Source organism: Macaca fascicularis, chromosome 3 (assembly GCF_037993035.2).
Source record: "Macaca fascicularis isolate 582-1 chromosome 3, T2T-MFA8v1.1".
NCBI lineage: Eukaryota > Metazoa > Chordata > Mammalia > Primates > Cercopithecidae > Macaca > Macaca fascicularis.
This window is the reverse complement of record NC_088377.1, coordinates 32,194,372-32,213,660: the sequence shown is the minus strand read 5'-3', so window position 1 is coordinate 32,213,660 and position 19,289 is coordinate 32,194,372. Positions and strand designations below refer to the sequence as shown.

Genomic DNA, 19,289 nt, shown 5'->3' with positions numbered 1-19,289 from the left:
AACGTATCATAAAGTTCTAACAATTAAGCTAGTGTGCACCTGGAAAAGAGACAAATAAATTGATTGCTGGAGAACAAGAACATCGCACGGAGAAAATATTTGACAAAAGTTACACTTTAGATGCCCAGTGAAGGGAGACATCATTCAGTAGTGCTGAAACAACGGGTTATCCACTGTGTTATCCACTGAGGCAAAAGTGGACTCCTGCGGTCTAACATATAAACAATTCCAGAGGGATTAACGTTTTAAATAGAGAACGCACGTCTTCAGTATTTTTAATATAAAATATAAGAGGATATCTTTATGATCTCATAGTAGGAAACATTTCCTTAAGACACAAAAAGGGTTAACTATACATAAAGTATTAAGATTAATAAATTCAAATGCTTTCAAACTGAAAACTTCATTCATCAAAAATACAACAGCAGAAGATCTGCCGAAAAAATTGGGGGTTGGTGTGATGGCTCACGCCTATAATCCCAGCACTTTGGGAGGCCAAGGTGGGTGGATCATTTGAGGTCAGGAGTTCAAGACCAGCCTGGCCAACATGGTGAAACCCTCTCTCTACTAAAATACAAAAATTAGGTGGGTGTGGTGGCGGGCACCTGTAATCCCAGCTACTAGCGAGGCTGAAGCAGGGGAATTGCTTGAACCCAGGACGCAGAGGTTGCAGTGAGCTGAGATCGCATCACTGCACTCTAGCCTGGGCGACAGACAGAGACTGTCGCTCACACACACATACACACACAAAACTTTGGTATCCAGAATATGTGTGTGTGTGTGTGTGTGTGTCCTATAATATTTTAATTAAAAACGGCCAGAACAGAGAGGGGGTAGCCCTAATAAGAGGTATGAGAGAGCTCAAGCAGGAGGAGGTGAGTGTCACTGTGGAGTGGGAGAAATTATGTGGTACGGGGAATTCAAGCCTAAGCTCCAGATCTGTATTGCACTTGTTATTGGATGTGTTATTTTAAAATTTTTAAAAATTTACGACATAAAAGTATTTAATGTAAAGTTTTAAGTATACAATGGACAAAAGGTACGAACTTGCATTTCACGAAAGAATACACTAATGGTGAATAATCACATGAAAAGATGTCTAACCTTATTAGCAATCACAGAAAAGCAAATCAAAACCAATAAGATGCCATTTTGCATTCAATAAATTAAGAAAAGGGTGGTATGCGGTGAGCAGGATGACAGAGAAGTCCTTGCACAGGAGTGGTCCAGCACTGGGTATCAATGCCCAAGCTGGAGCAGAAGGGCGTCCACAAAAAGATGCACTGTGGTATGCAATGTAGAAATCAATGTGGGCTGAGAAGGGCTTCCACAGGAACGGGCTTTGAGGCTCAAGTAAAACTAGGGGGCAGGGTGAGGGACAAGAGAAATGGCAGATTGACTACCTACAGGGAGAATGATCAAATAAAGTAACACTAAGGATCACGGTAGTCAGGTTTCTCACTGTAAGAGGAGGTACAAAAAGGGAAGGAAATATAATTGAAGCCTATAGGATTGGAATGAAATTAGAGACATCAGTATGATCAAGCGATGAAATGTCAAAAGGACACTGAAGGGGGTTCCACTGGCAAATTAAGGGACAAGATTAGCACCAAAATAAGTAACTATTATAATGGATTACACCTCCCTGAATAAAATACAGGCTCATGAGCACATACTGATACAAATAAATTCACTAAAACTGTGATCAGGAAAGGGATTTTACACAGTTTCAAAGAACCTGCATGCAAAATAATTATTAATTACAGAGGGAAAATGAGTAATTTCACAGTAGATAAACTTAGCAGACACCATCTTAATCAAGTAATCCCAGTAAAAATCAACAGTAATAGGTCAAAATGAAACTGTATGCCACCGCATAGGATGCAAACAGAAGACACAGTATCACTTCTGTGATATTCCTGCTCAATATTCATAATAGGGATCTAATCATGAGGAAACAGAAGACAACCCTAAAGGAAAAGATATTCTCCAATATTACGGGCCGATATGGTCTTCTAAAATGCCAGCGTCTTTAAAGTCAAAGACTGAAGAACTGTTCCAGACTGAGGGAGACTAAAGAGATGAGATTAGTAAAAAGCAAAGTGTGATTCTAAACTGAATCCTTTGCTAAAAAGGACATTATTGGGACAACTTGGAAACTGGAATGAGCTCTGAGGATTAGACAGTAGTGATGATCAATGACTCTGATGGTTTTGTTGTGGTTTCCAGGACAAGGTCTTGTTTCTTCCTGGGAAACACATACTTGTTTATTTATGGGTAATATGTCAACAGAGGAAAAAAGTTCCACTGTATTGTAGGTGTAACTTTTCTGTATGTGTTACTTTAAAACTAAAAATACGTAAAATACAAACGTATAAAATAACAGTTGTGAGTACATAATGGGCATAGGACATAAGAATTTCATAAAATAATACACCAATGATGGAAAAAACACATGAAAAGATGTTCAGCCTCATTCGCTATCACAGAAAAGTAAATCAAGATCACAATATGATGCCACTTTGTATCTACTAATTTGGAAAAAGTTAAAAAGTCTTACAGTTCTTAGACCTGGCAATGATGTAGCTCAACTGAAGCTTCTGACATATTACTAATGAAATGTAAACTGGTCTGATAACACTGGAAACAATTTCATATTCTTTCATATAATTGAGCATTCTCTGCATATCTAATCTTGGGTATATACCCCAGAGTCTTGCACATCTTCTTCAGAACACACATAAAAGAATGCTGACATCAGCAATGCTTATAACAGTTATTTGTGAATATAAGTACATCAATATATATGTATGTAAGTATATCAACAGGTATATCAAAAACAAAACAAAACAAAACAAAAACAAGCAAACAAAAGGACCAGCAACCATCCAAATGTCCACGCACAGGAGAATAAACACACACGATGGAATATTGGCCAGGAGTGGAAATAAGTGAACTATACCTACATACAGCAGTATAAATAAATTTCAAAAAATCATGATGAGTTGAAAAAGCAAGTCTCAAAACTGTACATATTAAATAACTTAAAGAGTGTAAGTGGACTATTTGCAACTCAATGGATAAATGCTTGAGGGGATGGACACCTCATTCTTCATGATGTGCTTACTTCACATTGCATGCCTGTATCAAATCATCCCTGTACCCCATGAATATATACACCTGTGTACCCACAAAAACCAAATTTAAAAAAATTTGAAACAGCAAGTATCCGAAAACTTCACACAGAATGCTACCATTTTCACAAAACAAAAACATAAAGTAACATATTATTTAAAGATTAATGTAAAAAACAGTATTATTTAAAAGACAATAAATGATTAACACCAAATGGAAGACAGTGGTTGCAAGGCACCAGGGGCAAGGAGAGCAACATACCGACAGATGCAGCTGTGGTAGTTAAGTCTGATTCGAGGCTCGATGGTAGGTTCTTGGGAGATCACTTTCATATTGGGCCTCATAATTCAAATACATTCCTGTTTACACCAAGTGTTACTTACATGACAGAAAATAAGTGGCTATACTGTGGTAAATCAGAGCTCTGACAAGTATCTTGTTTAGGTAAGCATCTTAATAATTTTCACACGTGAACAAATGTTAACTGTTAGGCAACAGATTTTCTTTATTCTCCTTGTTAGAAACAAAACCAAAGGAGTATATAGAGAGATACACTCAAAAGAATTGAAAAACTGATGGGCAGACAAAAACTTAGAGCTTGGTCAATCAAAGAATGAAGCTAATTCATATCTCCCACCACTTTGGTCTCCAATAAAGCTAACATAAATGCTCGCTTACTTAATTACTGCAAATTTCACAACTGTCTGATGAAAGAGGGTCATTTTGCAAAAATTACTTAACACGAGAAATAGGTAAACTGGAGTAATTCAATACACTTTAGGTTCTTAACAAAATGCCTTTTCCCTTTAAATCTAAACAGGCCTTTTTCTCTCTAGTTGGTCACATAGGTCGGCAATCATATATCCACCATGACAGCCAAAACTGTGATGAGAAAGACTTAAGCCATCTTAAAGAGCAAAGTTTATTTGCACAATAAATAACTCTTTATATTTAGTATATGGTACTTCCATCTCAAAAAAAACTTACAATTCAATTTTCTCAACAACCTTGCATTACATATAGAGCACACATTATTAAACAATAACCACTGCATGAAGCATAATATTTAAAAATCTTTTAAATAAGTTAGAAATGTGAAGGATATTCTAAATCAGATTTGCTACCCAAATACTTCTTGAGTATCTAGCATATGAAAGGTACTTTATAAGGTGCTTTTTGGCATTCTATGTAATGCACACGGATTGAAAATCTTAGCTACGTGCTGCATTCTTGTTAAATGCAAATGAGTACAATAATCTGGTTAAAAGATATCTTACACTAATTCCTCTTCAAAAGAAAGGGAGCAAGAAGCCATTCATCCTGATAAACTCACATAAGATATACTGTACTGATTCTTTCTCTGGTCTTGGATTTCTTTTTAATGATGTGCTTGCACATTAACTACAGGCTACACAATACTGAGGAAGTTGGAGTGGGGTAAGATCACCTATTTAATAACACATTTCCTTTAGAAGGATCATTGCTTCATGTTACAGAGGAAACAGACATAAAACTAAATCCACACCATTAGTCCTTGTGGTGTATTTCTTTTTGTATGTATATTTTTACAAGGTTTGGGGCTGAAAAATGAGGCACTGATTCAAAGAATAAATATATTTAATATGCAATTTTTAACACTAAAGTGGGCACTAAATAAAAGTACAGTGTACAAATGTTTCTTTGAATACTCTATTTTAAAATTGCTTCCAGTGTTTCCCTGTGTTGTTCAATGGAAATAAAATATCCACTCCATATAACACTTAATTTTTCTATTTCCTATTCTTTATTGTTACTATTGAAATTATATTCTTTTAAAAGTCATTTCCCATTATTAATGGTCAACATCATTCTTTTAAAAATATACACTGGTCCAAAAAATATTTATATAAACAAGTGCTTATCTGACATCATTTGGAGGTCTCCAAGCATTTCAAGTTTAATATGTCAATAACTGAGTCCCTGTTACTCCTAATCTCAGATCAGCTCCATTCTTCCAATTGTTCAGGCCGCCATCTGAGATACCTCTCTTCCTCTCACACCCACATACAATCTTTTAGCAAATTCTGTGGGCTTTACCTTGGAATCCAGAATCCAGAATTCAGTTACTTCTTACTGTCCCCATTCAAGTCATCTCCTTCTCTCCTGAATTATAATAATGGTCTCCTCACTGGTTTCCTTGTTTCTGTTTTTGATACCTCTTTGGTATACATAACACAACTGCTGAAGTGATTCCGCTAAAGCATGATATTGGGCCACTCTTCTGCTCAAAATTTTCTAGGGGCTTCCCCCTCTGACCTCATATCAGGTGACTCTCCCTCACTCACCCTACTCCAGCCACAGGAACTTTGACTGGAATACTCTCCTCCCTACAGGGCTGCATCACTAGCTCCCAAGCTGACTCAGCCCTTACTCAAGTCCATCCTCTGGGTAAGGCCTTTCCTGGTGTCATCTAAAACTTCATGGACATCTCCCCTGCCCCTGCCCTCAAGACCCTCCATTCTCCTCTCTTTGCTTCAATTTTTATTTAGCACTTAATAAGATACCATAAATTGAATTGCTTTATCTTATTTGTCTATATCACCAATAAAATGTAAGCTCCAGGAGGGTAGCAATTTATTTTCCTCTTTTGTTCACTGTTCTATCTCCAGGACTTAGAAGAATAACCAAAATACAGTAAGCACTCAATAAGTATGACTGGGTGGGGTGCACAGTTCACACCCATAATCCCAGTGCTTTGAGAGGCTGAGGCAGGAGATCGCTTGAGCCCAGGAGTTAGAGGCTGTGGTGAGCTACGATAACCCCACTGCACTCCAGCCAGGGCAACAGAGTGAGTCCCTGTCTCCAATAAAGTAAAACAAATAAACAAATAGTACACATCTGTATTTTGTGATCTCACAAGAGAGTCCGCAGAGATGAACAAAACTCATATCCTCACCAGCTGTGACAAACGCTGCAGTGACCTCCTCACACACACAGTGTCCTCTTCCTTATTTGCCTGTAGAAACTCTTCCCCTCAGGAGGTCGATCCCAATTAGGTAAAGCCACTTGTGGCACATCATGTCTATTCTGATAATACGAGGCAGGGCCTAGGCATGGGTATATGATGTCATTCTGACCAGTGAAGGTGACCAGGAAATGTGGGAAAATGGCCATCTTTCAACCGTGAAGAGTGACATCACCAAGTCACTCAAGACGGCAGAGGAGAAAACAGAAAATACCTTGTGGGACACTGATAAGATCATTATGACAATTCATTAACTGCCAAGACTCCAAATTTTTTGTTGGGTGAGAAGATATACCCTTACTGTTTGTTACTTCTAGTAGCCTTCTATTACTTACATTTTTATTAACACAGAAAAATTTTTCAAATATTCACACAGTTTCGCACAATGGGTTAAGTCAAACTAACACTAAGTTGGATTCATTCACCTGGTGGAAGTCAGGTGGTTTCCCCTTCATCATGCTGCATGCTCAGAGAACGGGTTACATGATAATGAAACAAGATCTTTCAATGGAAATCATATTTTCTCATAGGAATAATATGTTATAAACAGGGTTTTCTCTTAATTAAGAATTGAAAATAAACATATTACCAAAACAAAGGCAGTCCAAATACAGAGTTTTAATAAATTAAATGGTAAAATTGTGCTCCCAATGACTACATATATAACAACGTTCTGCAGAATGGTAAGTGCTCATTCAGAGGGAGGAAAACACGGAAGGAGGGAGAGAGAAGGTTGGGTGGTAAGGAGGGAGGAGGGGAGGTCCCAAGTCCAAATAAATTTAGGAGATGATGATTTAAGTTAAAATAGATCACTACATTCCCTTTCTATGTGTATACACTCTGGAAGGCGCTTGGAGGATCACCACATTCCCTTTCTACGTGTATACACTCTGGAAGGCGGATGGAGGATCACCACCTTCCCTTTCTACGTGTATACACTCTGGAAGGCGGTTGGAGGATCACCACCTTCCCTTTCTATGTTTGTACAGTCTGGCAGGCAGTGGGAGGATCACCAAATTCCCTTTCTATGTGTATACACTCTGGCAGGCGATTGGAGGAAAACGTCATTAATCTGAGATGCTCCCATTCATCTCTGAAATAATCCTAGGTTCAAATGGAGGAAGGAAGTAGGTCAGTGATAGTTTGACCCAAAGGGGTAATTTTGAATCAAAGGGTTTTGATTTTTAACTCAAAGCCAAGCCGTTAGTAACAAAGCCAGAACTATGACTATCCAAAATGAGAACTCTTCAAATTCTCACTACAACCACCTAACAAACCACACACTGCCTCATTACAAAAGTCTTAAAAACTTTGAAAATTCTAATAAACTCCTTGTACTATCAAGTAACTTACTATAGACATAATGGGAGCAAAATAGAAGATATTTTAAAAAGATTTTCTATAGAATAAACCTAACTCTACACTTAACACAGTCTCTGTAACATATAGTAATTGTTTAGTTATCAGTAGTTTTATTAGCTGTCATTTTTGAAAAAATATTTGAATGATGGCTCTGAAAAAAAAAAAACCCTTTCGAAGTCACTGAAAAAAGGTAGGAATGTCCTTCAAAACCTTCTCACCATATTCGCTAATAGTAAACAAAGGTATAGAAGTTATTCTGTTGGTAAAACTTCAAAAAGCAGTAACTGAATCAATTTAACTTAGGACTTTAGTCCAGAGAGGATATCTGATCATTGTAAGGTTGACTACAGACGTCTGCTGATCTCAGATCCAATCCTTGCTTCCTTCTGCTCTCCCTTGCTTCATCTCTGAGTCACTCTACATTCAGCAAATGAAACAGGAGAGGCAGCAGAAGGGTGAGTTAAGACTGGAATTAAAAGTGTGAAGCCACAGAATGACCAAAAGATGTGTGTGATGTAAAAAATGTTTTTACAAAAATATAAACTAGTCTGTTTGATTTCAAATATGGTTCCTTTAAATAATGGGCCACTGAGAAAGCTGAAAAATTAAAATGATCATCTCTGAAGTACCTTATCTCAATGTAAGTTAACTGGATAAGCATTAGTCAAATAAAAATTAAAATGTATCTAATCCCAAAATTCAAACATTAATCATTACGTTAAAAAAATTCAGAATTATATTTCGCACAGGTAGTCAAGGTCATTTCTAAAGAGGTATCTAAGGAATAATACAAAAAACTAAAAAATACTGCATACCGGCCAGGCACAGTGGCTGACGCCTATAATCCCAGCACTTTGGGAGGCCAAGGCGGGCGGATCACGAGGTCAGGAGATCGAGACCATCCTGGCTAACACGGTGAAACACCATTTCTACTAAAAATACAAAAAATTAGCCAGGCGTGGTGGCGGGCGCCTGTAGTCCCAGCTACTCAGGAGGCTAAGGCAGGAGAATGGTGTGAACCCAGAAGATGGGGTTTGCAGTGAGCCCCAATCGCGCCACTGCGCTCCCATCTGGGCAACAGAGCAAGACTCTGTCTCAAAAAAAAAAAAAAAAATACTCCATACTATGTCAGAACTGCATTAAATGCTTTATGCAGGCTTAATTTCTATACAGTAATTCTCAAATAACTCTATGAAGTTATCCCCATTTTACAGATGAGAACACTGAGCCTTAGGGAGGTAAGGTGATTTGCCCATAGTCAGCAATAGTAAGTAAGTGGCAGAGTTGGGGTTCATACCTAGGTTATCTGGTCTTGTTCAAAACCACCACATCACAAGCCTTTATCAACTTCAATCCATTTACCCATAAACACTACTTTGGCTGAAATGCAGTTTATTAAAGATTTTAAGTAGCCTCAAGTATACTTCTATACTCTAATGGTGACTTTCAACAAGAAATGTAGTTTTAAAACAATCAATGGTGACTTTCAACAAGAAATGTAGTTTTAAAACAATTATCTAGTGGGTTATTGTCAGTTATCACGATTAACTTTTATTCATTAGACACAAGTAAATACCTGTTACTGACAATAGGGCTAAGACATACATTATCTCACTCAATCATTATTTATAAAATAGATAGTATCCAATTTCACAGATGAGGCTCAGAGAAGTTGAGTGACTTGCCCAGTTAAGGGGTAAATCTGGGACTCAAACTCAAGTCAGTGTGTTTCACAGTAAGGCATTCCACAATCAATCCCCAATAAACGTCAGCAGTGTCAGATCAGTTGCCTTGGTCAGCTCGTCTCCTGATCATTTCATGAAAAATTACCCATCTGTTTATAAATCATTCATCAAATGTTTTGTTCCTAGAGCTATGCGAAAGACATACATACAATTACAAGTCTTTGCTGGACCCCACTAGACTCTTTAAATAAAAATATGTTCCTGGGGTAATCTAGATTCTGGCAATTTCTATTGCAAATTCACCAAATCCATTGCTTTTGTTACTACCACAGCATAAATACCCTGAATTTTCCTTGCTGGAATAAAGCCTGTTAAAACTTTGTGCAGGAAAATCTCCAGGACTTTTTAAGTATCAAAAAGCTGAGGAAATGTTGGTACTTTAAAATAAATCCTGACCCAGTAAGAACTGGCACTGGGCCTTTTATTTTCTTGCAGTCAGCAAAACTACAAACCTACAAAAATTCAAATAGTAGTTAAGGGGCATGCATTTTGAAGTAGTTCCATATGTGGTGAGTCACTTCCCAACTCATGCTTTATACTGAAAACTTTTTTTAACCTGGATATGTAGGCAGAAATCCCTTTTAAAACCTATCACAGCCACACTATGAAAGGAAAAGCAAGTCCCCGTGGGAGTTGACTAATTGTTTCCCCTGAAAACTGTTTTCCTGGGGGGAAAAAATGAATATTATTATTGACTCCTATGTACCACCTTGCTTTATAGTTCAAACAAATTCAGAAACTGTTTTTCCTAACCCTGTATTGATCTAGATCTTTGCAAAAATGAAATGAAAGACAGGTTAATCATCCAACAAACATAATACGCAAGTGTGTATGAGGAGAGGAGAGCAGGAGGAAGTGGAAAGAACTAGGTCAGTAGGTGGCAGATGTTAAGTGGTTCAAACTTGAAAGGAATCCTAAAAGCATGGACCGAGGTTTGTGGAAACTCTTAAAAGTAACTCAAAAGTAAATGAAAAATAAAAATAAAATAAAAATGTGTGGAAGAAAGGTCCTAATTTAGAAGGACGTGTTACTAAGTAAAAGAGTGATCATCTAAAGACCTATTTTCTTTCTTTTGAAAAATACATTATAATTAACAATATTGTCCATAACACATTATCTTTCTATAGCATTACACTGATATCAATGCACTTTATATATTTCCTCATTTATCCTGCATAATATTCTTATGATGTAAGATGTATCCTCATTTTATAGATCGAAAACCTGATGCTCAGGTTAAATGATTAACTAAGAGTATATGTGAAGATGTGAAGAGTATATGTAAAGATGCAGAAGATACAGTATATGTGAAGAATATAACTCTTAGGATTCTAAAGCCATCATTTTCCATACCATTGTATTTAACTGTGGCTGTGACAGCAGCAGCTCTTAACGCCTACTCAAGAGGTAAAAGAGAAATAAACCCTTTGTTTTAAAATTTAAAAAAAAAACAATTACCTCTGCCTTTTCTCAAGAGAAAACAGGAATCCTTATATCTCAAATAAATGTTTTCTTTTAAAATACAAGTTTACAAGGTAATAAGGAGTATTCACGTGATAAGCCTATCAGAAACAAGTCTAAATGCCTGAGCCAATTTTAAATAGTTCACATTTATTCATTTCATACAATGTTGCTATAAAAACAAATTGTGCATGATAATTCCCATTTGACATTAAAGTAACCAAGATGAAGAGAAGTTACACTAATAAAAGGTTTAAAAGCTAAGAAAATAGCATTCTGTGGTCACCAGATTAAGTTTAAATTGTATATGACTTTTTTTTTTTTTTTTTTTTTTGGAGACATAGTCTCGCTCTGTCACCCAGGCTGGAGTGCAATGGCGCGATCTCGGCTCACTGCAACCTCCATCTCCTGGGTTCAAGCATTTCTCCTACCTCAGCCTCCTGAGTAGCTGGGATTACAGTTGTGCGCCACCATGGCCGGCTCATTTTTTGTATTTTTAGTAGAGACGATGTTTCACTGTGCTGGCCAGGCTGGTCTCAAACTCCTGACCTTGTGATCCACCGGCCTCGGCCTCCCAAAGTGCTGGGATTACAGGCATTGTGATGTATATGACTTTGTAACAAATACTATAATGATGCTTTTCAACCTCAACAGAAATTCATGGGAGTATTTACATAATATAATAATGTTATCGATTTCTTATTTTCTGAAATTACTGTGAAAATGGCAAATTAGCAGTAACTCAGTAGAGGAGTATCACTATTAATACAAACTGCATGCCCATGTTTTTAAAACGCTTATAAAAGTAACTTGAGTAGCATTCCTTGTGACATTATATCCATTTCTATGGCAATAAACAGGCTGTCTTTCAGAATTTTTGTACGTGATATAAATAAAGCCAAAGGATCAATTTTTTTTTAACTAACACTGGAAAAAAAGGCTGAATATTTTCTAAACTTTATGCCCTAGATAATAAAGTAAGGGCTGTGTATACTGCTCACATAATCTGGGTGGCCAAAAATGTTAACTTCCCAAACATATTTAGTTGCCAAAAGGATATCCCAATCGCACATCATATTTTGTTACAGTAAGGAAGATTTAGAAACTATAATCATTGTTTCCTCCTCCCAAATTCAGTTTCTGCTACTACTCCGTGTCACCACCATCTCAGCATTTAAATACATAAAACCACAGTCAGCCCAAATGCTCAGGGTCTATGTATGACGACAGAATTCATCTTTGTTTATGCTGCTGATTCTATGAAACTCATTTCCTCCTTTAACCTTTTACCACTTCTTTCTGCGAACTAATTTACACCCACAACCCAGATACACATGATCTTCAGATTTGGGGTTTTTCTTGGAGGGGGCATAGATCTGAAAGTCAGAAACTTATTTCATTCCTAGATACTATTCTTAGCACCAGAACAATGCCCTAACCAAATAAAAAAATATTCATTATCCCAAATTCAGTCCCATTTAGAATCTCCACTAGCCAGGCAGACTATTTAGCAATATTTTAAAAATATTCCTAAGACATAGAATTGAAAAGGCTGGGGTTATCTTTAAGAAATTTAGGGAAATCTGTGAGATGATTCTTTTTAAAAAATATATTTTACCCCAATGTGAATTAAATATGGAAAACCAAAGATACATTTTGGGAAGTTAACAAAACTTTGATCTTTGAAATTGTTACAGTCTAAGCAGGTAATTTATTCCTTTCATCAAAAGCTTTTGTATTTTCTCTCTTGATGAACAGCAAAGAATATTAAGCCTATAGTAAGCTATAAGGAAATAATAAGCAAAATTTAAGCAAAATAATAAGCAAAATTTATTTAGCTAACATAGTAAATAAATTTTGCTTATTCAGGTAAGGAACATTAAAAGAGCATTCTACATATCGCAGTCAGTTAAGTCAAAGAAATGTATGTATTCCACAAAATAAAGTCTGGTACTGTCATAATTACTCATATTACACTTCGCAACCTGTAAATTTCTAAAACACATGCTATCATTTCATCTGCATACAAAGTATATGAAAAAACTGTTGCACAAATGTAAGCAACCTGCATAATGTAACAAAGATGAACTTTTATCCTTTTTTGATCATTTCTAAAGCTTTAAAATTGTATCAGGACATCCTCTGGAGTTTGGTTTCACCAACGGTTTGATTTATCACCCCACATGGGTGAGGCATCAAGTTGAGTGCTTTGTAAATCACAAATTTACAAAAGATACAACCCCTTCCATTTAGAAGTTTATAATTTTGCTGCAGAGATGAATGAAACGATATGAAAAATAAAGGCAGTGTGAGTGGCATTCGTCAACCACTGTAAGAGAGTAGATGGGAGCACATGTTTCCTTCTGTCCGAGTGGTCATACAAATCACAGGATGATGGCCTTTGGTAAAAGAAAACTAGTAGGGATCACAGGACATCTGAGCTGAAGATAGCAAAAATAATGTGGCAGAATAAGAAATGTGCAATTAACACGTTTAAGGAAGGGGCAAACCAAACAGATGATCCTGAGATATGCAGGAACCAAGCAGAAATAGGACCTGTCTTATCTTGGGAGCAAAGGTCTTTGTTCAGGGTCATAATAATTTTCTTCAGAAAGTTTTACTTTGCTGTGTAGAATATATTGGGTAATAAAACTAAAAGGCAAAAGACCAAATAGAAAGTTACTGCAGTAACTATCTAATAACCAGAAAGTAACAAAGCCTGAATTTGGAAAATGGCAGTGGAAAGACAAACCAAAACTCATAATTCTTCCTGTCCCAATGAAAATGATTATTGACATAGTCATAATTACTGCTGACTGCAATCAAATGTTAAATACATAAAGGTATAATATAAAACTGAGAACTTGCCTATAGACTTTTAGGAAAGACTTTGATCACATTTATCATCTCACACTTATCCTAAAATGTAATAAACATTATAATGTCCCCTTTGAATATTTTCTAGGGTACCATATACCATAACTGAATATGTCTTTAATTCAATTTTTGTACTATTTTAAAAACATTTATTGTAGTTGACCTAAAAATAAAACTTCAAGAACTACAATTAGATACCACCTGTATAAAATGAAAGCCAATCTATACTTCTCTATACAAAATTACTTTCCAAAACCTTTTGAGCTGTGCCTGATCTATACTAAGATACCAAAATATAATGTATGTCTCCTATATTTTACAGAAACAGAAATCTTTTATAAATGAACTTCTCAAACTGATTACCAACATAATTTTATTATCCAAATGAAAAAAACACATATTTATATCTATAAGAAAAATTACCTGACTATAATAATAAACCCTATTTTTTGAAAAGTTCATTATTTACATATTACCTTTCAAAGGGATGTGTATGTCGGTTTGATGAAAAAAACTATTTTCAAATTATTCAAATTATCCAAATGTATGATGATGCTTATAACTTACAATTTCTGTTTTCATTTCCTGTAAATATTCCCTGCCCCAGAAAACCTATAAAGGCAAGTTATCAGAAATAAAAAAAAATGTGTATCTTCGCCACGCATTCAATAAATAATTAGTCTATGAACAAGTATGTCCTCCTTCCAGATGCTCAGCCTTCCACTAGCTTCTTCAGATTTATTAGTAATGAACACAACAGAAATTCTTGCCTTCAGGGAGTTTCAATTTTAGAAAGATTAAACAATAATTTAAAAAGAAACACAAATTTCATTGTATTTTTAAAGCTGTTAAGTGCTGTGGAGAAAGGGAACAGCATAAAGGAGAGAGGAAAAAGAGGAGGTTTCCGTTTTGAATCATGTGGTCACCAGGGTGGACTCCACTAAGAAGATGCCTTTTCAGCTAATGAAAGGACTTTAGTTTTACATCAAGTGAGGTGAAGGCTTTTAAGCAGAGGAATAATTTTCCTTTCTTACTACTCAGTAAGAATTGAGTGTCAAAAAGAGTACCAATTTCATTTAAGAGTGTGGAGGTAGTATTATCAAAAATGTGTTGGGGGTAAGCTATAAAACAACCACTGTATGCCAGATGTGGGACCCAAGGCAAGCGCTGAGGTGTGAAGATGCCATCTATCCCTCAAAGGGCTGTTCCCTCCACGATACGCCTCCATATTGACTGTCTTCACACGCCAAGAGTCCCTCATCCACATTCCCAATGCTGAATATCAAGAAGTTTTAAACCCAATTTGGTGGCAAAATCAAACCCACATTCATGTGAGACGGTTTATAGCCTTGATTTATCCCATTTGGCGAAAATAAACATGAAGAAACATTAACCCTCAAAATTTAGGTAACTTTTAAATATCCTACGCAATGAGAAGTCATAGGCACATCTATATGTACACACACAAACTATCTGCAAACTCCCCTATTTTATTGACTATAGTGGAGTTGTATCATATAGCAATCTATCACATTCAATTAAAACAGCCATGCTTTTAAAAAAAGAAAAACACACTTCCCCCAAAAGTAAAATTCTACCTAATATAACTTGGAGTAAGATGGAAAATATGAATCTACTGCCACAGATTTGGATTTTATAGTTTAAAGATACATATCTGTCATTCGACATGTCCCCTAAACACTGGCTAATTGATTTATCTGATGTTCAAGCAAAGAAAATGCTACTTATTCCAAAACAGAAGGAAAAATAGGCTGTTTGAAACTTCCTTAAAGAGAGTACTTCAGCATTTGACACGGCCCCTTTCTCTCGGATTTTTAAGGGTGATTTTAACTAGTCATGAACCTGACTGAAGCACTGTCTTTTAAAAACCCAAAATGTAACTCTATAGCTGTGCTGTCTAATATAGCAACCACTAGACACATGTGGCTCCTGTGCGCTTGAAAGATGACTAGTCAGAATTCAGAGAGCCGTGAGTCAAAGCACACACCAGGTTTCAAAAACTCAGTATAGATTTACATTCTTTTTGCATGAAAAATATCTCATAATTTTATATTGATTATTCACTGAAAGGATAACATTTTGCAGATACTGAGTTAAATCAAACATATTATTAATTTCACCAGTTACTTTTAACCACAGCTACTAGCAACTTTAACATTTAAAATGTAAAGTTACATAACGTAGCTCACATTATACTTCTAGTGAACAGCACTGCTCCATAGGAAAGACCTAGAAAAAGATTAATTTCTCAAATACTTATCTGCTAGAATGAGTAGTATCAATTTTTATCACCAGAACAATAAAAACACAAAGGTCACAAGAAACACTTGTCAGGAATGCTGAAATAAGGGTTTTGTAACTCAAAAGTATCTATTACTTTAAATATTCAGAGAGGTGTCCAAATATTCAATAATTTTAAAAAGCCTTCAATATGTGTTATGTCTGATTTGCTTCAAAATCCGCTTTCAGTATTTCAATCATACGATCACAAGTACATAGAGGAGGGTTTTGTGTCCTAGTTTCCTTCACTAGGGTTAGAACGAACCCAGGTTTTGTGAGCCAAACACATATTATAATGGAATCAGAAAATAGGTAACTTATTTTTTAACAGATGGGAAAATTTAAATAACTCCTAAGAAACAACTTTGGAGTTTACACTAGGTCAAAGAAAAATAAGTCTCTCTAATTATAAAACCTACCATTATCAAAAGACACACTGATTGACATTTCCTAAATATTCTTAAAAGCACTGTAAGTACCTATTACTCTAAACACATGCACGCCCCTCCACTCAGCAGCAGTTCCATTCCCGTGCTTACACTGTACTCGTGAGAAATGAATGTTTATTTCTACCAAAAGATCCAAAAAAGTTCACAGCAGCCTTATTTGTAGCCACAAACTCGAAAGAAAACTAAACGTCCATTTACAGCGGAATGGATAAATGATGGTATAATCATAGAATAGAACACAGACAATTTAGGGGGAAAAACAAGTAACATGCACAACATGGATGACTCTTACAGACATAATGTTGATTAAAAAAACACAGACACGCAAGAGTTCATATGACATGCTTCCAACTTTATACAGTTTAAAACAGGCCAAACTAATCTATAGCAGAAGATGCCAAAGACTAGTTTCTGCTGGGTACAGGCAGGATTGATTAGAAAATACACAAATATAATAAGCCTTCTGGAGTAGGGTGCTAGTTACTCAGACTAGACTTATATAAAAAACAATCAAGTTAACAAATAAGTGTGTCTGTTTGATTACGTGAAGTTACACTTCAGTAGGTTTTGTATAAAAAGAAGAAACTTTTTCTTAAAAGGACCTTATGCATTACGATTCCTTTTCAAAATAATTACTTAAAACTAATTCTTACCTTGAATATACATGAGAATTTGTCGATTTAATCCTTCAGCTAAACTTTCAATTTCTTTGCAGTTTCTTTTTAATAACTATCAACTCTATTGAAACATACATTTAATTCTGAGACATGACAACATTTCATGAATTGATAATTCATATTATCATTAAAATTATAACTTCCATCTTTAGAGCTAAGTGTGAATGTTTATACGAAATATTTATAATAGTTCATTCTCATCTTTAATTTGAAAAGATAACTCTAAATTCCATAAAATCCAGTTTCTGATTATATAATTTATTTTACTGGATAAAGTGTATATTAAATTTAACTTATTTTGGGGGTTCATTTACAAGTCCTTTCACAGACCTAATTTGCTTGTTTAAATTTCTTACTTGCTTTTGCCTTTCCCTCGTAACTGACAAGAAGAGGAAGAATATGCTGGTTTGCCAATAAATAATAATCTTAAACACAGAGTTTCCATTTTAAAAGTTCAATGCAGCGTGCTGGGGAGACTTACTAAAAGACTATGTTCAGCTAATCCTAGAAATTCACACTGCTTGATGGTGATTAAGAAAATCTGTAAAAACTGACTTTTGTGTTATTTCATATGAATAAAAATCATGAATATTCAGCTAATAAAGTTAAATCTGTATTACAGTAAAGTTAAATCTGTATTACAGTAAAAGAAGGTGGCCAATTCACTACAATCTTAACAAATACATTATTTTATTAAATGTATTTATGCATCCTTCCTTCATCTGTTTCTATTCCAAGCAAGACAGCTGGCAAAAGTTTTCGAGAAGGAAAACACAAGATACAGAGGAGGTATGAGGTTGAACATTAAGAAAGATGCCTTGGATATAGATCAAGAAGACTATGTTCACCACTGACATTAGTCAAATTGGCTGGCAGATCCATATGTGGTCTATGAAGTATGCTATGGTCTGAATGTTGTATCTCCCCAAAATTCATAAATTGAAACCATATTTGCAATGTGAGGGTGATTTGGAGGTGGGGACTTTGGGGAGTGATTAGATCATGAGGGGAATGCCCTTATGAACAGGATTAGTTCATAAAAGAGGTCCCAAGAATCCTGTGGCCACCTCCACCCATGTGAGGTTACAGCAAGAAGTCAGCCGTCTATGAGGGACAGGCCCTTACTAGACATTAAATCTCCTGGCACCTTGGTCTTGGACTTCTCAGCCTCCAGAACTGTGAGAAATAAACTTCTGTGGTTTATAAGCCTCTCATCTATGGTATTTGTTACAGCAGCTCAAATGGACTAAGATAAGACAAAGCACAAAGTGAGTAAATTTCTCAAAAGATGATTTTAACATAACCTTCCTTCCTAGTAATACATCGCATGTCCTGACACTCTGAGTCTACAATCAGATAAATTATTATGCTGTTCCAATCTATCCACAAATGATCATGCAAAGAGGGAACTTAGCAAATGGATGTTCAGAGGCAAAACCAGGTGGCCTGGCTGAGTCTGTCCATGGACCCTGATGATAGACTGATCCAAATGCAGATGGCAGCTGATCCCTACACTAGAAGGTAGAGCTGTTGCAGGCAGGAAGAATTTTAAGACTGCCTGAATGTTTCAGGTATACTTCATACTGTCTTAGGTAAAAAGGAACTTTCTGTATCTCATTTTCAAATCAAGACATTCTTTAAAATAGTTCTATACTAGTAAGGTAAAACGTAAATACCTCGTGTTTAAAATAGGTAAAACTGGTTTACTCTAAACCAGACGTTTTATTCGATTACACAACATTTTGATTTACCAAAATTGAAATATAACCTTCTTTGTGACAAATGGCAAAGTAGTTTATCAATATCTAAAAATTAAAGAAAAATAACAAAATGTGACACAACAGTCTTACTTTTCTACAATTGGAAAGGCTTGATGACATTTAAAAAAGTGGGGCAATGAGACAAAAGACAATACCTTCTGGCCGTGTTTCTCCCAAATGTTAAAATAATGAGTCCTGAGAACAGAGTTCTGAAATAGCTCACAATCCAAACACTTCCTGAAAATTAAGAGAAATAAGTGTTACTTCAAGTGCACCTTATCTCAAAGAGTTGTTTTACAATGGAATTTTAATTACTAACTAAATCATCTCAAAAAACAACAAAAAGATGTATTACAAGGTAAAAAAAGTATTTATATTCTTCATGATACATGCTTTCTTTGGACACAGTTGTAGACCACATGTAATAGAACAACATTCATTACAGAATTATTTGCCAAAATACACTACCTTTTTTTTTTTTTTTTTTTTTTTTTTTTGAGGTGGAGTCTCCCTCTGTC

At 35.6% G+C, this 19,289-nt stretch overlaps 1 protein-coding gene across 4 annotated transcripts in view; it reads right to left on the bottom strand.

Annotated features, from left to right (window-relative positions):
- The window catches only part of NRIP1 (nuclear receptor interacting protein 1), a 104,377-nt gene that overhangs the window by 63,426 nt on the left and 21,662 nt on the right, over positions 1–19,289 (bottom strand). For all 4 annotated transcript variants that reach the window (XM_065541487.1, XM_005548930.4, XM_015446966.3 and 1 more), the window contains exon 2: positions 18,927–19,008. The gene's annotated coding sequence lies outside the window, so the exon portion shown is untranslated. The remainder of the gene's footprint in view (positions 1–18,926; positions 19,009–19,289) is intronic.